This window comes from Spea bombifrons, chromosome 12, assembly GCF_027358695.1.
Source record: "Spea bombifrons isolate aSpeBom1 chromosome 12, aSpeBom1.2.pri, whole genome shotgun sequence".
Lineage (NCBI taxonomy): Eukaryota > Metazoa > Chordata > Amphibia > Anura > Pelobatidae > Spea > Spea bombifrons.
Window position 1 is genome coordinate 12347501 of NC_071098.1, and position 22319 is coordinate 12369819.

A 22319-nucleotide genomic window follows, 5' to 3' on the forward strand; every position below is an offset into this window, starting at 1 on the left:
TCCCGGTTGGAACGTGTTAAAGGTTATGAGGCAGAATGTAAGCTATTCAATCAGCTGAGCCACTTAGCATTAGCTAAAGGACATATCATAAAACACATTCACTCATCCATCAGTATGGTTTTCTACATTTCTATGATTAAAGAAATGTTTGTTTTATCTAATATTTTATCTTCAATAGTAAAGTATAAATACTAGAATATTTATTTTAGACTTTTCCTTTAAAAAACACAGTTTAGGCTGCCTTAAAATAATATAACTTGAATGAATGCCTTGATTCAGATTTTAAAAAAATAAGTTTTGCATTTGAGCATCATATTTGTCAAGTTCACAGTGGATACTTTAAAGTGACACTACCTATCATATGCACTTTAATCCAAATGATAAGTGAGCGGTCGCTTATTGTATGGAAGAATTCCGCAGAGCCCCTTATTTGACTCTTTTCCAACGCCCTAAACTATTTGGTTTAGGAGATGTGTTTGATCGAAAACATACCCTGCTGCCTGCGCACATGTGATATACCAACCACTAGTTAGCTCCAGCGACCTCCTGCGCGTGTGCACAAAGCATGGATTTTGGTGGAGGGTATTTTCCTGCCGCTGAATGGGTGCTTCAAGCAGTGTATCTAGGACATGGAGACTAGACCACAGAGGAGGCATTGCGATGCAGCGTCTCCTAAATGTAAGTTATTTTATTTATGTTACAGGTTGAACATTGCACCTTAAAGTACTTTACGATACATTTTTATTGAGGCTGCATGGGACACTAAACTGTCCCTTTAAGAACTGAAACATTCTCGTTACTCGTCGGTGTACATATGTGCTCTTCATTTTAGTGGGAACATAGCTGATGTGTGGATACCCATTGTACAGCGCTGCAGAATATGATAGCATTATACGGTATAAAACAATAAATAATAAGGTTGATTGAGCATGTGTCTAGTACGCAGATGTTCCTAAGCAAACTAAGCACTTTCCCATATACCATCTAGCAGCAGGACTGTAGCATAACCAACTATTCCAGTACAAAACACTCAGCCATTAGAACATGATGTCTACGGAGCAGCGGCAATAGATATGGTTACCTTCAAGGCAGCAAATCCTTTAGTAAGGCTAAGCCCTCGGACTGACCAGACTAAGTGTACTAATCCTGTAGCAATTACACCTAGACCTCATACATATAGATGGACACAAAGCTTATACATACCACGATAAGGCTTAGTATGAAGTCATTTTAAAATGTAAATGCTTTATAGCAATATAGGGGGAGAAAAGACTCCTTTCTGCTCAGCTCATGCTCAGTCTCTCCGAAATACATACTATCCTTGATTAGCTTGTGCATGTGTTGCGATGCGACTGTCAGTCACTGTTAATTTTTGCTTGTTTAACTGGCAGGTTGAACGCCAGTTGCTGTCAGCCATTATATGTCTGTCACCGGCTGAATGTGTGGCTGTCGGGTTTGCGTGTTGCTTTTAGCACTTATCAGTGTCTGTTTTCATGGATGTCTGTGTGGAGTGCTGTAACGTTTTTAATATACTTGGTTGAAATAGCCTTTTATTTGAAAAATGTACAGACCCCAGTATAATGCATAGTACTCTCTGTCTGATGTATAAATATATGTTCATTTACATTACTAACAAGATATTAATGTGGAAATTGTTGTCTGATGCAATTTTTAATCTCACTGGAATCGTTTATTACGTTGTTCCAATAACCAGATAAACCTTGTCGACATCTACGCAGTTTTAAATGGTTTCATTGACTGGGAGGATTCTGCAATTATGTGGATCCCATAACATAAACATAAAGGTAAATTGCTTGTGTACACTTTTGTGTAGCTTAAGAAACCTCAATACAATGAAAAAGGTATTGATGGGAATACCACATGGTCTAAGACACTGTTCCCCTGCCTCAGGGAGCACATCACGGCTATTTGGTGAGCCAACCAAGCCAGGCAACCAAATGTATTCTTCCTATAAGAAAAAAATGTTAACGAATAATACTAATTACACTATGATATGTTCATGCTGGACAACATTCACTTTGCACTGTAGTGCACCTTGATCTAGAAGAATGCCACCACTTCATGGCTACTTAAGCATTGATAAACCATTATCATGTTTGAAACAGGTCACTGGGGTTCAGAAAATTCCATTATAAATAAATTATTCTTTAGAAGGACCCGTCTGCCCCGAACCATCAGTCGCTAAAGCTTATTTAATGGGAACTTGCTGGAAGCAGAGGGGTATTATAAACTGTGTGTGTGTTTTTTTTTTCTTTTTAGGAGATATTAAGCCTTTATTATTTTTTAAGAAGTCACAACAGAATGCAAGGTGTTTCATGATAATAAAGAAAAGTCTGACGTTTATACGTAATGAAGAACACGTGTGGCTGGGCTCTCTATGCATGTTACAAACGTATCGCCATATCCCGCATATGGGAAACTGTAGTTAACGGAGCTTTACGAGATACGGAGGTTCAGTCTTGGGATTTACAAGAAAATTAATTTATAATTGCTATTATAGTGCATTACTACTAACAATGCATACATAATTATCTCAGCACATTCTATGTACTTCATATTTCTCTATAGTCTGCAACAAGTATATCTAGCGGTTTACAGAATTTTCATTACTTGCATTTAATTTACCTATTTATTTGGGTTTGCATTAGCGGTAAGCATTCTCCCATATTGGTAACATTGTTGTTCATAAAAGAGGGTTCCTAATTATCAGCATCAGAGATTATTACCATAGTTCTTCTACAACTGCTACATAATGCTAATCAGATGAAAGCAGATAGAATCTAACAAACAAACAGAAATGTTATTTCTATTCGTATTTATAGAAAGATTCAGAAACCTTCAAATGATCAGAATGTACTGGACCAGCAAAACACCTTCAGTGCTGCCATATTTATATGATTTTGAACTTAACTAGCAGTCAGTTGACTAATAGGTAGGTGGCAAGTGAGACACCAAGCGCAAATAAAAAAAATAGCTTAATCCAAGTTAGACTTTAGTATTCCCTGAGTAAGCCTAACCAGGGAATCTGTCAGTATATTTAATATTTTCCTTGGCAAGGTCAGAGGTTCCGCTGAATCCCATTAAGAATTGTACCCAAGGGGGCTTGATTCTCACATTAATCTGAGAACTCAGTTCATATAACCAATAATAATCAAAACGTTAACAAACTAAAGGCTGCTCAATGGAACAGATTCCTGAAACGAGCAATTAATGACTTCAGAAGCTAGGGAGATGAACCACAACAGCAATTAAAAGAATATACCAAAGATCTGAAATGCCGTGAAGTATCCCCTTGTCAGGCAGTTCAGAGGCCACAGAAAGAACAATACAAGATCTTATAATACTCCAACTGCTCACCTGCCGCTTCATTCATCATTCTATTTAAGCTCATAATTGCTTACTGTATATACCATAGGTTTTTTTGTTCATTTCATTTATCTCCCAAGACATCCCTTGGTACCTTATTGGTGACATAACATTTAATAATGCTCTCCAAATAAATCAATCCCAGATCTTGCATCACACCTCCCCTGTGCTTCTTCAGATGTTTCACCTAACTCTGGCCCATCTTACTTAGAACATCTCCCAGGTCAGCCAAATCATTCGTTAATATACCTAATATCGACTCCAACCACTTGGCTCACACACCTCTAACCTCCTTGGAATCACTGAAACATATCTTCCTCATGTAATACTGCCCATCATGGCTTCCCTTAATAACCATTCTTATGAATATATTTTTTTTTCAGTTACTGCAGATTTTGGATACACATTTACATCATATCCAACTTTCTCTGTCTTTTCTTTGCATTTTTATTAGATTTTTACAGTTCACTCAAGTAGAATCTAACTTCCCGCTCCAAAACATTACACTTCCAACAAATAACCATTCTCTTTGTACACCATCTGTTTCATCTATCACCTTCCTGCTTCCTCTATAGTGTAAGCGTGTGGACAGGGCTCTCTCGTAACGACCAAGCTTTGTAACAAATTGTTGGTGTTATTGTAAGGGCACTTCCCATCTACATGTCAAATCTATATTTTAATGAAGACGGCCCCAATACTAGTGTGTGTGTGTAAGTATGTGTGTGTGTGTGTGTGTGTGTGTGTGTGTGTGTGTATATACACACACACACACACACACACACACACTCTCTCTCTCACAGACTGGAACTTTGGAGTAATAGTTATTCAATTATAATCACATAATTACAGAGTTAATGTTTTTAGTTTCTCAGCAACTCTTGCAGCTTAGTAAACGTCTCCTACCAGTATATAAACAGTTTATCCCTGGTTTAAAAGGAAGGAAATGTATCCAGCTGTTCATCGTTTTTACACATGGATAGAAAAATGTCCTATATCAACTATAACAAAAAAAAACCATGCAGGTAAATAAGTGCACTTCGGCCTGGATTCGCCTCTTTTCCAATGCCCCAACTATTTGGTTTATGCGCCACCTAGTGGTGTGTGCATGAATCAATATGTTTAGGGAACAGATCATATTGCTGTGGTTCTATGTAAAATGTTGCATCTTTTATTCCTTGGCTGCAAGACTGAAATAAACACAATTACTAGCAGTTAAAAGAGGTAATTTAACTGAAAATAAACAAAGGCAATTTGATACTGATAAAGCATGAAGAATATTTAACTGTATGCAAATAGTATAATCAGTATTTAATGCAAACATAGTATTTGCCATCAAATAAACCATTATAATGAAATGATAGACTGTAGTGTTTATTAACTAAACTTTCAACTCCCTTACTACAAGGGTTGCCATAACGGATGTGTTTTCCAGGACATGTGAATGCGGGTTCTATAAACTCACAGAAGGAAATCAATTTCTTAATCAAGTTTTATCATCACTCATTGTGGTCAGGAACCTGTTATTAGATGTGTCATGGGGGGGGAGACTCTACTTACTGCCAATTTCAGAGTTGATCCATGCAGATCTTAGCATTGGGTATAATAAAGTTCATTATGACGTATTTGATTTTACCCTATAAATCTACGGGTGTCAAAATATAGGTATTGAGGGTCCCAAGCATACCAGGAAGTCCTTCTTTGAACATACATGATTTACACAAGAAGAGATGGTTTAAGGGAATAATTAAGACACAATTTTATCAGGGCTAAATCCGTCTTTAAAACAAATTTAAGTAACAGAATCATCTTAGTTCTGTTGAAGACTATACACATAAAAGCCCAATTACTGAAACCCATGAATTTTCTCCTCGCCCCAGTCATAGTTAATCAAGTATGTGTCGAGTGTTTTGCCCAATGTAGGCTTAACATTTAAGGATTAATGTAACCCATCCATCATAGCTGCATGATTGGTTAGGTACACCGGACCAGATATAGTAAGGAGAAACACAATTCCCAATCCATTCAGATATGCATTGTTTTCCATTAACATGCATTTCATAATTACAAGGATTTCCTTTCAAAAGGGTTTTCAAATGTTTTTTAAAAAGTCATGAATGTTAACATGAATGGAAAAACTTATGTCCACGTCTATCAGTGGATAAGTGTCTTTTTAATATAAATGATCCTATTTTAAGCAAACAATCAGTATGTAAGAAGGCTGCATTTTGCATCCTATGAAAAGTTAGTATTTTTTTTTTAATAAAAAATATTTATATCCTAGTACTTCCAGAACTTTAATCCATTGAAAGACATGATATTGGCCCGGCTGCTATATCTGATATTCTACACAGTACATCTGATCCGCAGGCCCGTATCTGGATGGGAAGATAGGTGGATAGATATATAGATTTGTCATGGGAGAGAGGACTAAGTTTGAAAAGTGGTTTTATCGCACTACCAACCCGTGGAATGTTCCTGCTGATTGAACCAGTTTTTTCGTTGCTATAGCAACAATACCCATTTTGTTTTTAAAGACTACACCAGAATCACTTTTTTTTATACACAACCTCTAATGTATTTACTAAATAGTCTTGTTGTTGGCTTTGTTAATAGAAATGCTGAAATAGCAAAACCACAGGATTTACTAGAAAGATTTAAGATGAATAAGCTAATCATGGTTGCCTCACAATATGTACTGAAATGCCCACATATTGGTTATTATTTAGAAAGCCAGCATAACTGTACTGCGCAAGGGTCAGACAATGTTACTTGGTGAGGGGACATAAAGAAAAGATAAATATGCCAGATACACAATTGGTGTTCAACTATCTATACAATATATGGATAAAAATATGGACTACTGTGTGCATATGGGGAAGGCATAGGAGTGTGGGAATACTAGATGAGATAGAAACATAGAAAATATACATTTGATGACAGATAAGAACCTTTGGGTCAATCTAGTTTGCCTACTTGGTGATCATTTTCAAATACGTCCAACATATCTGCTCAGTGTAATTAAACGCAATTAAGAAGCAGCTCATGAGCTCTGTAGCAACACTGCAGTCATTACTAGTCATTGTAGGACCCCATACAGGAGAATAAAATGTGTCTAGAACAAAGGTTTTAACACCAGAAAGAAAAACAGAACTCATTTTTAGAACGTGTGTATTAAAATGCACAATCCCATTCTTGGGACAATACTCAGCATTTATTATCAGCGGAACTTTCGCCTTAAATTTATACACGTGATACACTGATTGGTCCCCTGTCATCGTATGAGGAACTCACATAAGGTCCAACTTTTTCAACACATGTTTAAGTCCCAAGCAGGGATATCATTCCCATTCATTAGACTTTTTTTTGTTTTTCATGTCTTTTTGGTACAATGAATGTAAGATCCGACAATCGCTTTTGAAACTTAGTTTTTTAACAGCCACAGTGTCGATGTAAAAAAAAAACAAAAAAAAAAACCCCCAGTGTGTGTTGATGTTTAAATTATAAAAGTTGAAACTGGTTGTATTTAGGAAAATTATTGTGAAACCTGTTTATGTGTCAGGGATATTACGTTTAATGGAGTAAACAAAACCTATGACCACAAAAAGCAATTATTGTGGACTTCTTCACTAACAATTTCCAGTGTTACCAAAACAAAGTGCTCAAAACAGCAACAGTGTAGTTTAAAAAAAATATATATTTATTGTGACCTTGGATGGAATCAGTTCGCTCATCTCTATAACTAGGTTCCAAAAACACTTTATCTGTATTATGTATGGCAGTAAGCGAACAACAAATAAACTCAAGGAAAACGTGTTAATGACCTGTATCTTAAACTTTAAAAAAAAAAACATCAAAAAATAGAACGGAAGCGCACCTGACATAGTATATAGTTTATCATATGGAGAAAGGAAAGGAGTAGAAAACAGTTTACATATGGGCAGTGCTTTCTAATGATCTGCTTTCCTTTTGATGCCAAGGGGTGGTCTACATAGAATGTAGACATTGCAGTTGATGAGGGCAAATAAAAACAGAGCCCAAGGCTTCCAGTTATGTGGGGAAAACAACAGTCACTCAGCTTGGGAAAAAAATTGTGCTGCTCTTTAACCATTTGATCAACATTGATCTGTACCCTTTTTCATAATTTTTTAAAATGAATGTTATGTGTTTTCTCTAAATATGCATTCAAGAAAAAACCCACAACCCATAATTTGTCCAAAATAAAAATACATAGGGGCTTTCACTAAATGAGGTTGTTTAGAAAACCAACCAGCTGCCTTCAGAGGTGCCACCAATTAAATGCACTCTATATTAAATAAGCAGGGTATGCATGGCAAAAAAATTATGATTAAATGTGTACTGGTTTGTATTCACTAATGTAGAGAAGGGGAAAGTAATCTGTCTCTTTAAAAATATTGTCCTCACTCATTCCTCATGATACCCCCAGCATTTAATTCCTTTCAGTTCTGTGGAAGACAATCTGGAAATGATTTCTTTAGGGTTCTCTGCTCATTTCTTTGCAATGTGTATTTGTGTACAGTCCACAGATTCATCTCCTGCTCTTATAAATGAGCACCATATATAATTTGCAGCAATGACCTTTACTGACAATGGGTTTAAAATGTATTAAAAATTAAAAGTAAGCTTTTGCATATATGATGATAATAAAACACCTAAAGTATCAAGCATACAGGTAGACTATTGGCTTTGAGATCAAGGTTTATATGCATTAAATACATTCAGCTTAATAGAGTATGAAGTGAACAGCTCAAGATCAGTGTCACAAACCAGGAGGCAAAGTGACCATTTACAGGGTCTACAACATAAATAAAATGCATGCTTGATTACAGCTGTCACTCTTAGGAATAGCCCTACCTTGTTTGAAATAATGTACCCACTTTCCTGTAAGTACTGCATCTACTGACCTAGCAGGGGTCACTGACTTAATATAAATACACTAGGCAACACAGCATCTATAGATGAAATCCACAATCACCAAGCTCCAAATCATACACATATATGGATTTAACGTCTAAGGGAAAAAAGGATTGTCCTGGGGACAGACAAGCCTGTCGCAGAGAATTATGATCAAAACTGCAATCAATTGAATGATTGTACATAGCCTCTGATTGTGAACTGGAGACATTCAACACCTACGTTCAATCCTGATATACCATGCATGTGCTTTAAAAAAGGTTCACAGCCCCAGTTATATACTGCTGTAGCATCTTCCATATGTTGTATATCATGTGCAGTATGTTCAGACACAATGACATGCAGTTCTAACAATGTTTTTACAGCAGATTAGTTACTGTTGAGCAACTGAATCATTTTGCTTTTAATATAGTAGACTTTGATACAATGATTCACATACAGCATGTCTTGGGTTGTTGAATTTGAGTGTAAATAACAGATGAGTTTAATTTGAATGTTAGTTTAGGGGCAGCCTAAGGGGATAGAGTGGAATGTCATCAAACATTAACAGTGGACAAAAATGAGGATAGTTTCTTGAATGTTTGTATTTGCAGAGCAATAAGCCTGCAGAGCAAGCTATTTAAGATAAAAAGAGATGTACTTACCTTCAAGCCATAAGCCTTTGCTTAAATGATGCAGAGGGTATGGGGGCTGATAGATCCACACTCTTCCTCGTTCTTTAACTACAAGCTTGTCTAAGGATTTTCCATGATCGATATGTGCAAGCTAAGGAACAAATGCTGCACTCTTACAAAAGAGATAACTGAAGAACAGCCAGTTTAACTTTGACAGCTTCTTCTCATCATGTGTTCAGGAGTCATCAATAATTCAGGGAACTGGCAAGATGTGACAGTGGGTCCAGATACGAACAACTGACTTCTCAGTTTGAGGTTGGCCATCAAAGGCAGTTCAAGGAGTCCATGGGTTTCCAAGCTGCTGCTGCTTCTCCTTACTATAAAGAGATACTCGTTCACTGTGTCTGCACTGCAATTCACTGCCTCCCCTAACTAGGCATTAAGTATCTTGGAATCTACCAACAACTTGCTCCCTGTGGCTGAGCTCTCTCAGGGCAGCTCATCAAAGTTTTTCAGCTAACAAACACACACAATAAATCCACATTTAGCGCAGCTGCGTTGACAAAAGAGCTGAAGCTGGTTGTATATGTAGATATATGTAGATATATATATATGAGACCTCCCTGTTGCTTACAGTACACCACGGGTATCTTCTGCCTTCACATACATCTGGTTGATGATTCTCTTTTGTGCTTCTCCAGGGCAGGTTGTTGCTCCAGAAACCAACAGCTTCTGTAAGCAGTTGATAGACTGCTGGTGTATATGAAGTGCTGTTGCTGGATAGTGCTAGGTGACCAAAAACTGACTTTCAGCACTGAGCACCGGACAGCTCCCCAGCTTCTTCTCCAAGGTGCGCTGCCTCTCTCCTCTACCTGCTTTTGCTCTAAAATCCCTCCTGTTATCACAGCTGCTGTCCAGCTTCTGTGTCCTTTCCCTTCCTCTATCTCTTATCCTCTATGCATATCTGACAATGGAAATTTCATGCACTCACCTCCTATCTGCAAGCAGCATTGCCTACCCCTTCTAAGTGTTCTATTTGTGTGCTTCTTCAGAGGATCCAACTCATGACTGTATACATTAATATCATGCAATTGTTCCTCCTGTCTCCTGCACTCCTCCTCCTGGATCACTCCCCCCCTTCCAGTTGCAAATTGTTTTTTTTCTTTCATTTATTGCTTTTTTCGGCGTTCATATTTCCCACCCCGAGTTGTTCTACACAGACTGTGCTGCCTTTCCTGCCAAGTCCTCATGTTTGACCAAATGATGTCCATGCATTAATTAACATTCCTTTAGCCTTCTGATTTTGATTCTTTTATAATAGGGATATTTACTTCCATCATCAGTATTGTTTATTCCTTTTGCTGCTTCCTCATTTAACCCATTACCCCCCCAAGTGCTTTCACCCCCTGATTGCCTGTACAGTAGAGCCTTGTGGTTATATGGAGTGAGGGAGATGCTGGGTTTAGTACTCAATAATAGAACATATTCCTCCTGAGGCTAGAAACATACAACTAGTTAAAAAAGCTGCACAACTAGGTAATCAGTTGTAAGGTATATGTTACTACTAACAAATGTGGGGAAATATTAATTGTGCTATCACAAGCTAGACACAGCTATATATTATACACACTCATTGTAAGTATACACAATATATGTTCATACATACAGTATATCAGTGGTATCTGGCTTGCACAGATAGTCTATATGTATGATTTATGTGCCAATAAAATGACTGGGTGAAAATTTGAAGACCAGATACAATACACATATTTCATATTTTCATAGTCCTGGGCAAAAGTTTTAGGTGGGTGGGAAAAAATGCTGTAAAGCAAGAATGCTTTCATAAACAGACATCTTCATAGTTTTTTTTTTATCATTTAACAAAATGCAAATCAATATTTGGTGTGACCATCCTTTGCCTTCAAAACAGCATAACTTCTTCTTTGTACACTTGCAAAAAGTCAGGGACTTTGTAGGCATATAGATAGGTGTGTGATTAAACAATTATATCAAACAGGTGCTAATGATCATACACATTGAAACACAATCAAGAACTAAAAGAGAAATAGTGTTGTTGGAGGAATAAACCTGGGTGAAAAAAATCTAAACGCAACCCAAGGTTGAGTTTGCTGTAGACAGTTTAATGTGAAAAGACATACACCATAGTGAGACTGGACACAGCAACAAGACAGAAAGTAGTTATACTGCATCAGCAAGGTCTCTCCCACATAGCCCTGATTTCAGCATCATTAAATCTGGATGGGATTATATGTAGAGGGAGAAGCGGCTGAGGCTAACTAAATCCACAGAATAACTGCGGTTCTCCAAGATGTTACCTGCCAACTGTGTGGAAGTGTATCTAGAAGCATTGATGCACCTGTGAAGCAAAAGCTGGTCTTACAGAATTGTGGTTTAATTTAGATTTTTCTTCTGTTCACTCACTTTGCATGTCTACTTTACAAAGCATTCTTATTTTACAACATTTGTTCATACCTGCCTAAAACATGAATGGAAGTCAAGTCTTTAGAAGCCATAGCTTTGAGGAAGTGATATCCTTGATTTGCAGCCTAGAGCTAGTGTCTGTTAGCGCGCCTGGTATTGTAATCTGCTTGTTTATATCCAGACATTTTGCCCACATGTTTTTGTTGTGTATGTTTTTTAGGTTTTGTTATTATAAGTATTTTTTTAATTTTTGTAATAAAGTATACCTTTTTATACTAAAGCGCCATCATTTTGCCCTCACTTAAACTCTGGGCAATATGGCAGAGCTTGCTTTGAGCTCATCTCCCCAATCCTCCAATCAGGGGACAGGACATCACTGCAAGTGCAGTCATATCGAGTGAGGGCAAAATGACAGCGCTTAAGATGATGTCCTCTCCTCCAAATGGAGGATAGGAGAGATGATATCACAGTAATCTCTGTAATATTGCCCCACGTTCAAGAGAGGGCAAAATTACGTGGCTTGTGGTGATGTCCTGTCCCTGATATGAGCTACCTTCATTCACTCACTAACCCATTCACTCTCCCGCACCCACTTACCTCTCTTGCTGTTTTCCTTGGTCCGGGGGCCGGCTGTGCAGACGTCTATGCGGCCCGAAGGCCGCCTCACACGGGCCTGCCGCTTACTGGTGTGGTACCTGTGCACTGTATGAGGAAACTCTATTCCCTATATGTTCCTGCTCCCCCTGCACAGGAAAAGAGTTTCCTCATTCAGTGCCGGGCGCCAGAGCAGTAAGCTGCGGGCCCGCATTAGGCAGCCGTCAGGCCACGCCCCTGATGAGTGGTACATGGTGCGGACCACCCCCTTGCACCCCTTTAGGTACGTTACATGATCTCCCCAACTACTGCTGCAGGCTGCAGCTGCTGATCAGGTGGCTGTGAGCCCCCTCGCAGCTGCGCCCGAGGTGAGTGCCTCTCTCGCCTCACCCTTCCTATGGTCCTGGGTATGGGTACCAGCTGAACTCATGTGTGCCCAAGGCATCAGTGGTTACAAGGTTTCTGTACAGGCTTTGCATGATAAGAAAATATCAGGAAAGAGGGATTAAGGGCTTATAGGTATTATCGGGGTTATAGGTATTATCGGGGTTATAGGTATTATTTTTGAAGAGTGGTTTGTCCCAGGACTTTTCTTTTGCAGCACAATATTATTGTGACCAGATGCTTTTTGTCGTAAATATTTTTGAGCTTTAACCAGCTTATACTTGGGTACATAGTGCCTTATTCGATTGCGGGGCTAACCTTTCACTATTATCAGTATAAATACTGAAGCAGGGACTGCCTTTGTTTCAGAATCAGACAGAGCTCTACACTTGCTGATTCTCCCTGTACGCTGAATAAATTACTTACAAAAAACCTCACAGTTTCTCCTCACTGTGTTTAAGGGAAAAACTACAACAATAGGTTCTCCAATCAACCCTCAATACAGTCTCGCTCTATCGTGAGTGACTCATAAATGACTGATCCAATGGTCCATTAAGTTGTCAAAAGAAAAACAAACCGTTAGGTTGTTGATGATAATAAAAAAAGTTTATAATTGTGCATTATACTCACGCTATACAAACAGAAATATTCCCTCTCTGTATAAAATCAACTTTACTCAGATATATGTATGAAAAGAGACAAGAATGAACGAGACAGTTTAAGGTCCTTGACACCCACTGCTGCAACCCAACTGGGGCTGGAGGGTCCCTTTAAATTGCCAAATAGTCCAAGCACAGTTGAGGCTACTAACCACGGCTACAGGGCAACTGCTGAAGAAAGCTAGCAGCTTGTGTCACACGTAGAAATAAAGAGGTAAATCCTGAGTACTGGACTTATTTCTTTATGCCCCGTATTTCAAGAAGGAGACAGGGTTAAACAGAGTCATGTAACACCGCTCTGCATGACCCCGCAGGAGTAGCGGGATAGCTGTGTGTGCGTGCGAGCTGCACTTAAGACAAGCTAAAGAGAGGGTGAGTTGTGTGTGTCTTACTGAATATGTGTGTGCCTGTGTGTTTACGTCTGGCTATGTGTGTATCTAGTATGTACGTTAGTTGTGGTAGCGTGTGAATATGTGCAGTTGTGTGCATAGGTGCATGGGTTAGTTGTATTAGTGTCTGTTAGTATGATTGTCTGTCTGTTACTGTTGAATATCTAGGTATGTTAGTATCTGAGTACATGTGTGTTGGGCATCTGTGTGCGAGTGTCTGGGTGTGTGTTAGGGTGAGTGCCCCTTCCGAGGCTAGGCTCCGGATCTCCCCCTGCTCACATGATTATGTATGTAGTCTAGTATGATTATGTTTACAGAATAACAATGCTAAGATTAAAGTGGCATTCCAGCCATCATAAGCGTATGATAGCTAAGAGGTCCCTTTAAATGTTTGTTTTGTTGCAAATCCATGGAACGATTCTGCATTTTTTCCATTTCTCCCTTTCCCCCCTCCCAGCTATTATTTGTATAAGACATGCGTTTGGCCGAACATATTTCCTGACACATGGTATTCTCACCGCGAGTGAAATTATCGAACAATCCAGTGAGGTCTCCAACAAGACCAAGGAGTGCATTCGCAAAAAGCTTTCTTCTATTCCAGCAGTAAAGTATGCAAGCATGCTGTCTTTTGATACCCTCAACGGTATCGGGTTTGAAAACCTCCATGCTTTAAAAAAAGATATTTCATAGAATCCCAAGAGTTTGCTTAACCATTCATATGAGGACACAGGAGAAACTCTCTCTCTAGATGCGTTCACTACTATATTTAGGCTAACTAAACAAAATGCTGTACTTATAATATACTGTCATATAAATCCTCCTGTGTTAGTGTGGGAAGTTTCATCTGTTATTACTAGGAATTGCTAATTCGCTTTGGCTTTGTGGCTGTTGGTTAAATTAAATCTTTTTAAGGTAAACATCGTGAACCATTCATTTTTGAGAAAACTAGGAAAGTGCTCTAAACTCTTTGATGTATTAGGTTATTAAGAAGCTGTTGTAAAATGATTTAAACACTGAAACATAAGTTGGCAGGTGCAGTTATAAGCTTAAACTTCTTTAACTCACCCTATTCACTGTTCATTACTGAAGAGCCGGTCATAATGAACCTCTCCTGCACAACGAGTTTTCTTTAAAGTAATCTCACTTCATGCAGTCCAGCTCAGCCCTTCTTGTAGGAGACTCTCACTGGGGTTGGCCAAGTTCAACTTTTCTCCTGCAAGTTCCAGCTATAGTTAACAGACGCCACAATACGTGTTTAGGAGCCTGGTAAACCAGAAACCTTTCCTAGCCACCTAAGTATAACTTTTCTCTAATTATCTACAGGTAAATATACTTTTATATATGATATATGATAGCTGAGTGGTCACTTTTAATAACAGCTTTCCCTCCTTGCAAATGAAGATTCTTCAGGATTGGCCGTTTTCTCCTTCCAACAGCTTCTTGTCTTATATAGGATGTGTTTGGTCGAATATACTGTATATCTTGCTCGCTGCACCCATGTGCCATCCTCACCCACAGAAGGGTGGGTGAACTGCAGCATATTCCTAAGGTATTTTTTTTCTCTCAAATTATGAAAAATGCATATTACTGTACTTTTAGTGCCTCTAAGTTTGTGCTACAATACCCTGCCATAACCCACTACTACATTTTGGTCATTAAAAGTGTGAGTTTGTGACACTTATTAATGAACCATTACAACTGGCACAACTGGCACTGCTTATTGATTCTTCAAATCACCGAGCAGTGCATAGAGGAATTAATGAACCCAGCTCTTTGAGTAAAAATGACCCGAGAGGTTAAATTATTATTATTTACGAGTGGCTTAGATTTATAAATCACTGTCTACTAGGAGCTGAGAATTTTTTTCTGGGTATTATGTAATCAAGATGTTCTGCAACCCTACAATAATGTATGCAAAAAAACAGCAGAAAACTGTTTATAATTTAAAATATGTACATAAAATGTGTCAGTCATTTTAAATGTTGCATAAAAATCCTTGGTTAAGCTTGTCCCGAGTCAAACCTTTAATTGCACCCTTTAAACAAAACTGTCCCTCTGGCTATTAGTTAGAAAGTACTAAATATTAATATTATTATTACTAATAATGCGCCAGTAGATTCCAAAGTATCATTAACCCATTTGTGACCGATTACGTATCAGGTGCATCATGAAAAGATGTCCCTAGGCTACCAATTACTTGGTATGTCATGGATAAAAATGCCCCCATGGCGCGAAGTGGCGATCATGGTGGCACCACTGCTGATGTCTGCTTGGATGACCGAGTAGGCCAGTTACAGTCAGAATCTCTCCCATGCGCGTGATTGTTCCCATGATGGCAATCATGCAGGGTTATCTATACATAATCATCAGTTCCCGGTTTACAAATTGTTTATAAATGGAGATAATTCAGTACTGTGGAAGTGGGCACCCAGCCAAGATGGCACAAAGCAGAATTAGAGATGCTGTGGAATGACCTTAAGAGAGCCGTTTCGGTATTGCTGAAATGCCTCGATATCAAGGCATTCAGCTACACAACACCCCCGAATCACCCCGTGATTGCTCCAAAGAGCAACCACAAGCATTATCAGTGGGTGACATTGCTCACTCACAAGATGGAGACGCCAACTAAAAAACTAAATAGTTCACAGGGTACTGCATTCAACCATGAAAGTCAATGAAGCCCACTTACTAAGCGCTATGTGATTAGTAAAATATATACAGAAATATATAAATTCACACCCAAGGTGAAATGTGTGTTTAAAAAAAACATGGAAAGAATAAATATACCAGCATTTGAAATCTCCTGGAATGTCTAGTTTCCAAAAATATATTGTTTTATGGGGGTAAATTGACCTGGCTGATTTTAAAGATAACCCAAATAGGAACATGGATGCAAAACTTAAATGTGCATGTCCCGAATGTGGCCTTTTAGCTTCTAAACAGCCAGACAAACCCAAGCATGGGTGTTATCACTGTACTCGGGAGATGTTGCTGAACACATATTGGGGTTGTTTGACAGTGACATATACCAGGAGCTGTAAATTCATACCTAAAGTACAATGTATGTGAAAAAAACACAAAAAAGTTACTACCACAGGCTTTGACAAATTCTGGTAGAATTAGTGTATGGAAACAGTTTATAATACCAACATTTGATATACCCTGGGGTGTCTAGTTTCCAAAAGTATATGGTTTGATAGGGTAAACTGATCTGGCCAATTTAAAAGATGTCCCAAATTGGAAATGAGCCCAGGATGACCAGGTTTGAAAAAAAAATGTTTATGAAATAGCAATGAACTCATGAAAACATTGGGTATTTTTAAACTCAGGGCGACTATTAGAATCTTTTTAATTAGCTTTTGCAGATGAATGAGTCCTTTTTAAAATGTTCACTATATATATTTTTTATATTAAATTATATGGTATGATACAAATAATGATATCCAAAGAACCCTTCTTGTCCCGAATAAAAAAAATATATATAATGTGTGTGGGTGCACTAAATGAGAAAAGGGAAATTTAGAAACAGCAACACTTCAAAAATGTTAAAACAGCCTTTGTCCCAAAGTGTACTACAAGTAAAAACATTGTCATTAGGGTGTTAGGCACATTCTGTTTGTCTATACTTGAGACTTAGATGTAGAACAGTTAAGTGTTTTCTGCTTTCAGATGTGATGGTGTCACTACACTTACCTCTTCGCTCCCCGCCGTTGCCCGGCGAACTCCCATGCTGCCATCCGAAGACCCGTGCAGCTTCCAACATGACCCTTGCGATTCAGACAGATAAAGGCACAGACTCCTTTTGCATTCTACTCCTAGTTTCAACCCCAGAGGCGGGGTTTTGATTAGGAACTCTATTTAAACCTCCTGTGGACTTTCCTACAGTGCCTGTGATACTGCCTAGTGTATTTTGGCTAGCGGGAGTTTGTACCTGTTCAACTCATTGCTGAACCCGGCTTGTCTTGACCACTATTTACCCATTTAACCGTTGCTGAACCCGGCTTGTCTTGACTACGATTTATCTGTGAAACCTGTTGCTGAACCCTGCTCGTCCTGACTTGGATTTTGCCTGAGCGCCCAGGTACCTGCTTTTGGATCCACCCGGTGTGGCAGATCTCTTCGGAGTGACAGACGGAGGTTCACGTTTTTTGTTTAGGATTTTAGTCATTTTGTGTAAACTACCAACGCAGTACAATATGCAAATAACTGCAAAGGAAAGTGCCTAATTTGCACAAAATCAACAAAAGTGCTGTATTCAATGCTATACCAATTGCACCTCCATTTTTGTCTGGGCATTCTTGCAGAGTAGCATCTAACTCAATAAATGACCATTTGACCCTAGAAGACCTAAGAAACTAACCTTACCCACTGAAACAGTTTTGATGAATACAAAAATTCAACACATTACTAAAACACCAGAACACTTTATACCAAATGACCAACACAAAACATACATGAGATAATTATGGTAACATTTATTACATACAAATAATCTTAAACAATATGGTAATATTAAATGAAAATATTAGCATAAAGTTAAAATTATATACACTAGAAAAAGGGCGTCTCAGAGGGGATATGATAACATTATATAAATATATGCAGGGCCAATATAAAGAGCTCTTCAGTGACCTGTTCACAGAAATATACAAAGAACAAGCGGTCACCCTCTGAGACTGGAAGAGCGCAGGTTTCATAGACGACAAATGAAGGGATTCTTGACAGTGAGGACAATAAAGGTATGGAATTCACTTCCAAGGGAGGTGGTGTTATCCAATACATTACATACCTTCAAAAAGGCATTTTTGACATACAGGGCTATAAATAGGATAACATTAATACTTTAAAGCTTCTTGATCCAAGGAGAAATTTGATTGCCTCTCGGAGTCAAGAAGGAATTTTTTTCCCCTGATGGCAGAATTCGAAGTAGCTTAATTAGGGTTTTTTTGCCTTCTTTCAAGAATCAAGAATAGGAAGGATAGGTAGAAGGGTTGAACTTGATGAACTTAGGTCTTTTTTCAACCTTACGAACTACGTAACTATTATAACAACATATATGATACAAACAATAATGCAATTAATAACTACATAGTGACATCTAAATTTTGTTGCAAGTTTCCAAAATTAGATATCTATTAGCTAGAGAGGTATAATTGTGGCCATCAAAGGCATCAAAACTAGAGAATTAAAACCAGAGGCACATTTTAATGATGCTTTAGGATTAAAGTACCTTAGAATTGGCAGGAACCTTTCTTTAACCGCTAAGAAAGGCAGCTTCTTTGCTAGAAGAACATGTGAGTATGAAGTAAATAACAAGTAAAAGTATGTCAGCTATCACAGGGCAGTAACCCAGAACAAAATCAAAGAAAGGTGAACTAAGGAAGAGTGTAAGAGGAAAGACAACGACCGAAAGAGTGGAATCAAAGAATATCTTAAATCAATTATAAAACTCCCTAGGAATAGCTTTACTTTGCTTTTTATTTTTGTCCAATTTCTCATCTCTTAAAGACCATCCCAATGGGTGTGAGGTTAAAATGCGTCATTATTAACTGTCTGTAGGTCTATACATATTGCAATTAAAACATTATAATGCACCCCTGCAGAAAGCGTATCTTGACACACTTTATCTCATTTTATTTAATTTAATGTCAACCAGAGCTTGGATGAAGTGTGGCTATAGTTTACCATGTGTCGGTCATGTCTTATAAACCTGTGGAAGGCATGTGGCTAGAAGGGGTGTATATAACTTGGTAATAGGCGACTCCCTTCTAATATTTAAGCAAAAATCTGACTTGTCACAAATCTGACTCACTGTATGTAACCATTATATTTGCTGTGGATGTTTATGCACATTGGTATGAACCAATTTATGTCATTTTATTAACAATTGTGAAGTACTGAATTGAGGATCACTAGGGGCAAGTCTGGGGATGCAATATTAAGTCTGGGGATGCAATATTAAGCCTGGGGATGCAATAGTAAGGCTGGGGACGCTGAGGAACTATCATCAGAATTATAGTCATTGATTGACACTTAGGGTTTTTCATAACGCATACTGTTATTCATAACCATTTCAAAGATTAGCCTATTTTTACATTTAATACATATAAATGGAGCAGGAGACAACAATATATGTGATGGTATAAAGTTTAAAAAGACATGTGCATAGCTGGTTCATTACATACACACACATTATATATATATATATATATATATATATATATATATATATATATATATATATATATATATATATACACATATACACTATTTAAGATAATTGCTTTCATCTTTGGTTCAACTTTTGTAAAAAAAAAAAAAAATACAAATAAAAAAAGATGAATAAGGAAGCACTTCATAGGACTGAAACATAAAGATCACATAGTGCTAAGAGTTGGTAGGTATGTTTTTAACAGAAGCTCACCAACTGAAGTGTTACAGGCCAGATAACTTGTGTTGAGAACAGATAGTCTCCCGACTTTGACCACATATAATAAAGCAAGTAATCAAATCAAAATAACGTTAACAAATTAGGCAAGATTTGCTTATCGAACATATTTTGGAAAATCTTTGGTGAATATCTCAAATTGTAAATGTTTTGCTAATTTAATTTAAAAAAAATGCATCCTTTCCAATTCATAAATAGAATTCTATGAGTGGAAGGGGGTCAAATGTACAAATGTATGGGTCAGACTGCTTTTGATTAATAACCATGTTTATACACTCATTGTGATGCAGCTAAAGCAGTTGATTCATTCTACAAACACAATAACCAGCCTAAAACGTATTCTCAAGGTCTTACACATTTCAAAATTGATGTGGGAATCCTCTCTTTACAACTGGTCATGTAGTTGCTTTTACTGGATAATCATCCCTCGATGTCAATACAAGATTATCCACTTTATATTATGAATACATTTAATATTCCGTTCAGTGCTGTTGTATGTAGAATAAATACAGGCTACACATTTTCCTTGCATTGAGATGAATGCCATTATGCAAAATAATTCATAAAATCATGATAAATAAGTGAAAGAAAGACTAAGCGTTTACATTTTAAAATTGGGGATAATCTGGATTAAATGGAGAAATTAGTGGTTTATGGTTAAATTAGTAATATAAACTCATCAGATAATTTTCTTAATTATCTACAGTAAAGCCAAAGCCTAAAAATCATTGTAATAGGTTTTTTTCCTACATTCTGTGTTTAATCTGCTGTTATTTGCCAAATGGCTGAAAAAAAGAGAAAAACAAAAACAACAGAAAAATACTAAGTTATCTTGGTGCAGTCCTTGTATGAATTGATTGTCAATAGCTAGCAACAAGCTGGGGGGGGATTCAAATGAATAACAATAATTTGGACCTGTACAAATGTAACAGGTTGGTTTTTTTTCGTAAAAAAAGCTTCTCTTGCCTGTATTGTTCCCCTATCTAATCTTCCTTCAATCTTAACAAGATAGCCAGACCATGCTGATGAGAAGCATCACCACAGCATGACTTCACTATAGGGATGATGTTTTTGAGGTATGGTTGGGGTTAGGTTTATTCCACATATAGAACTGAGTTTTGGATAGACTTGAGCTTTCATATTCGGAGAACGTGAGAACGAAAAACAAATGTTGCCTTTTCGTTGTTCAAACCGAATAACGAAAAACAAATATGTCGGCGGATAAATGAAGATGAAGACACACAACACAAAGAATCTGTGTTTCTTCGTGTTCGTATATATACTAGGTTAGCCTATTAGTCAAGACAAAATCCCTAAATATCTCCTAATCTCCCTGGTCACTTCCCCCCCCATACAAGTCCCTGCCTCATGCCTACTTTAAGTCTTCCGTAGTATAGCAGAGGTTAATACAGGAATCCATAGGAGCAGGGAGCTCGTCTGGGATCAACCAATGAAGAGCAGCTGCCTTTAGGGGTACAACCTGCTCCCAGCACCTCCGCTTGCAGAGGGAGGGAGGGGGGGTAGGGAAAAAACAAAATAACCCGTTTTGAGCAGCTTGGCCTGCACAGGGAGTGGGGGTGGAAGAACAAATAAACAAAACTTGTCTTGCAGGGGGAAAAGAAAAAGAAGGGGAAGAAGAAAGAAAGGGGGAAAAAGAAAGGGGGGGGGGAAAGATAGAGCAACTAGGCCTAAGAGGAACAGGGTCCCCCTGGCAAAGGACAGGGCAAGGCACACCTCAGAGCAACTTAGCCTAGGGAGACCAATGGCTTTGGCTCTTACAGACACTTAAATCCTTCCCGTATTAACCCTTGCTATACTACAGAAGACTTAAGATAAACTAGAAAACTGATAGACAACAAAGAGAAAAATGAATACGAAGAAGGTATCCAAATATTCGCCCGAAACGAACACCGAAACAGGCCAATAGAAGAATACTTTACTGATGTAAGTATTTGTATTACGTTATATTTTACCTCTGTAGAATGCTCATTCTCCTTCAGATTGACAGCCTGTTCAATTATCCTTCAATAGTAAACTTGAATTAACCAAACCGGCAGCTGAATAATAGTTATTACCCAATGAATGGTTATCATTTATTGACTTTAGATGGACGAGGGGCTGAGTCGACCCTGAGGTTTGAATACCCTCTGTAGACATTTGCCCACTAAGCTATTTCACCGGCTTCAGCTACCCTACTTTGTATCCTGAAATTTGACAGCAAGTTTAATGATTCACATATTTCAAGCAACTTACTTTAGTTTTCATGATAACAATTTACTACAATAAAACTATGATCACCAGTAACGTTTGAATAAAATATTAATGTGAGTTGGTAAGGGTTTGTGAATATGTTGGGAAAAGAGTGTGTATTAAACTTTTGATTAGATAAACTGCATTATCATGCTATAGTTTACAAAAATGTAGTTAATATAGTGTTACTGATCATCACTGCATAACAAATTAACCAAAG

General features: G+C 37.8%; 1 protein-coding gene across 1 annotated transcript in view; it reads right to left on the reverse strand.

The window, feature by feature from the left end:
• The window catches only part of DRD2 (dopamine receptor D2), a 111687-nt gene extending 102220 nt beyond the window's left edge, over positions 1-9467 (reverse strand). Inside the window, exon 1 of the mRNA XM_053451689.1 lies at positions 8964-9467. The gene's annotated coding sequence lies outside the window, so the exon portion shown is untranslated. The remainder of the gene's footprint in view (positions 1-8963) is intronic.
• Positions 9468-22319: the final 12852 nt, after the last annotated feature.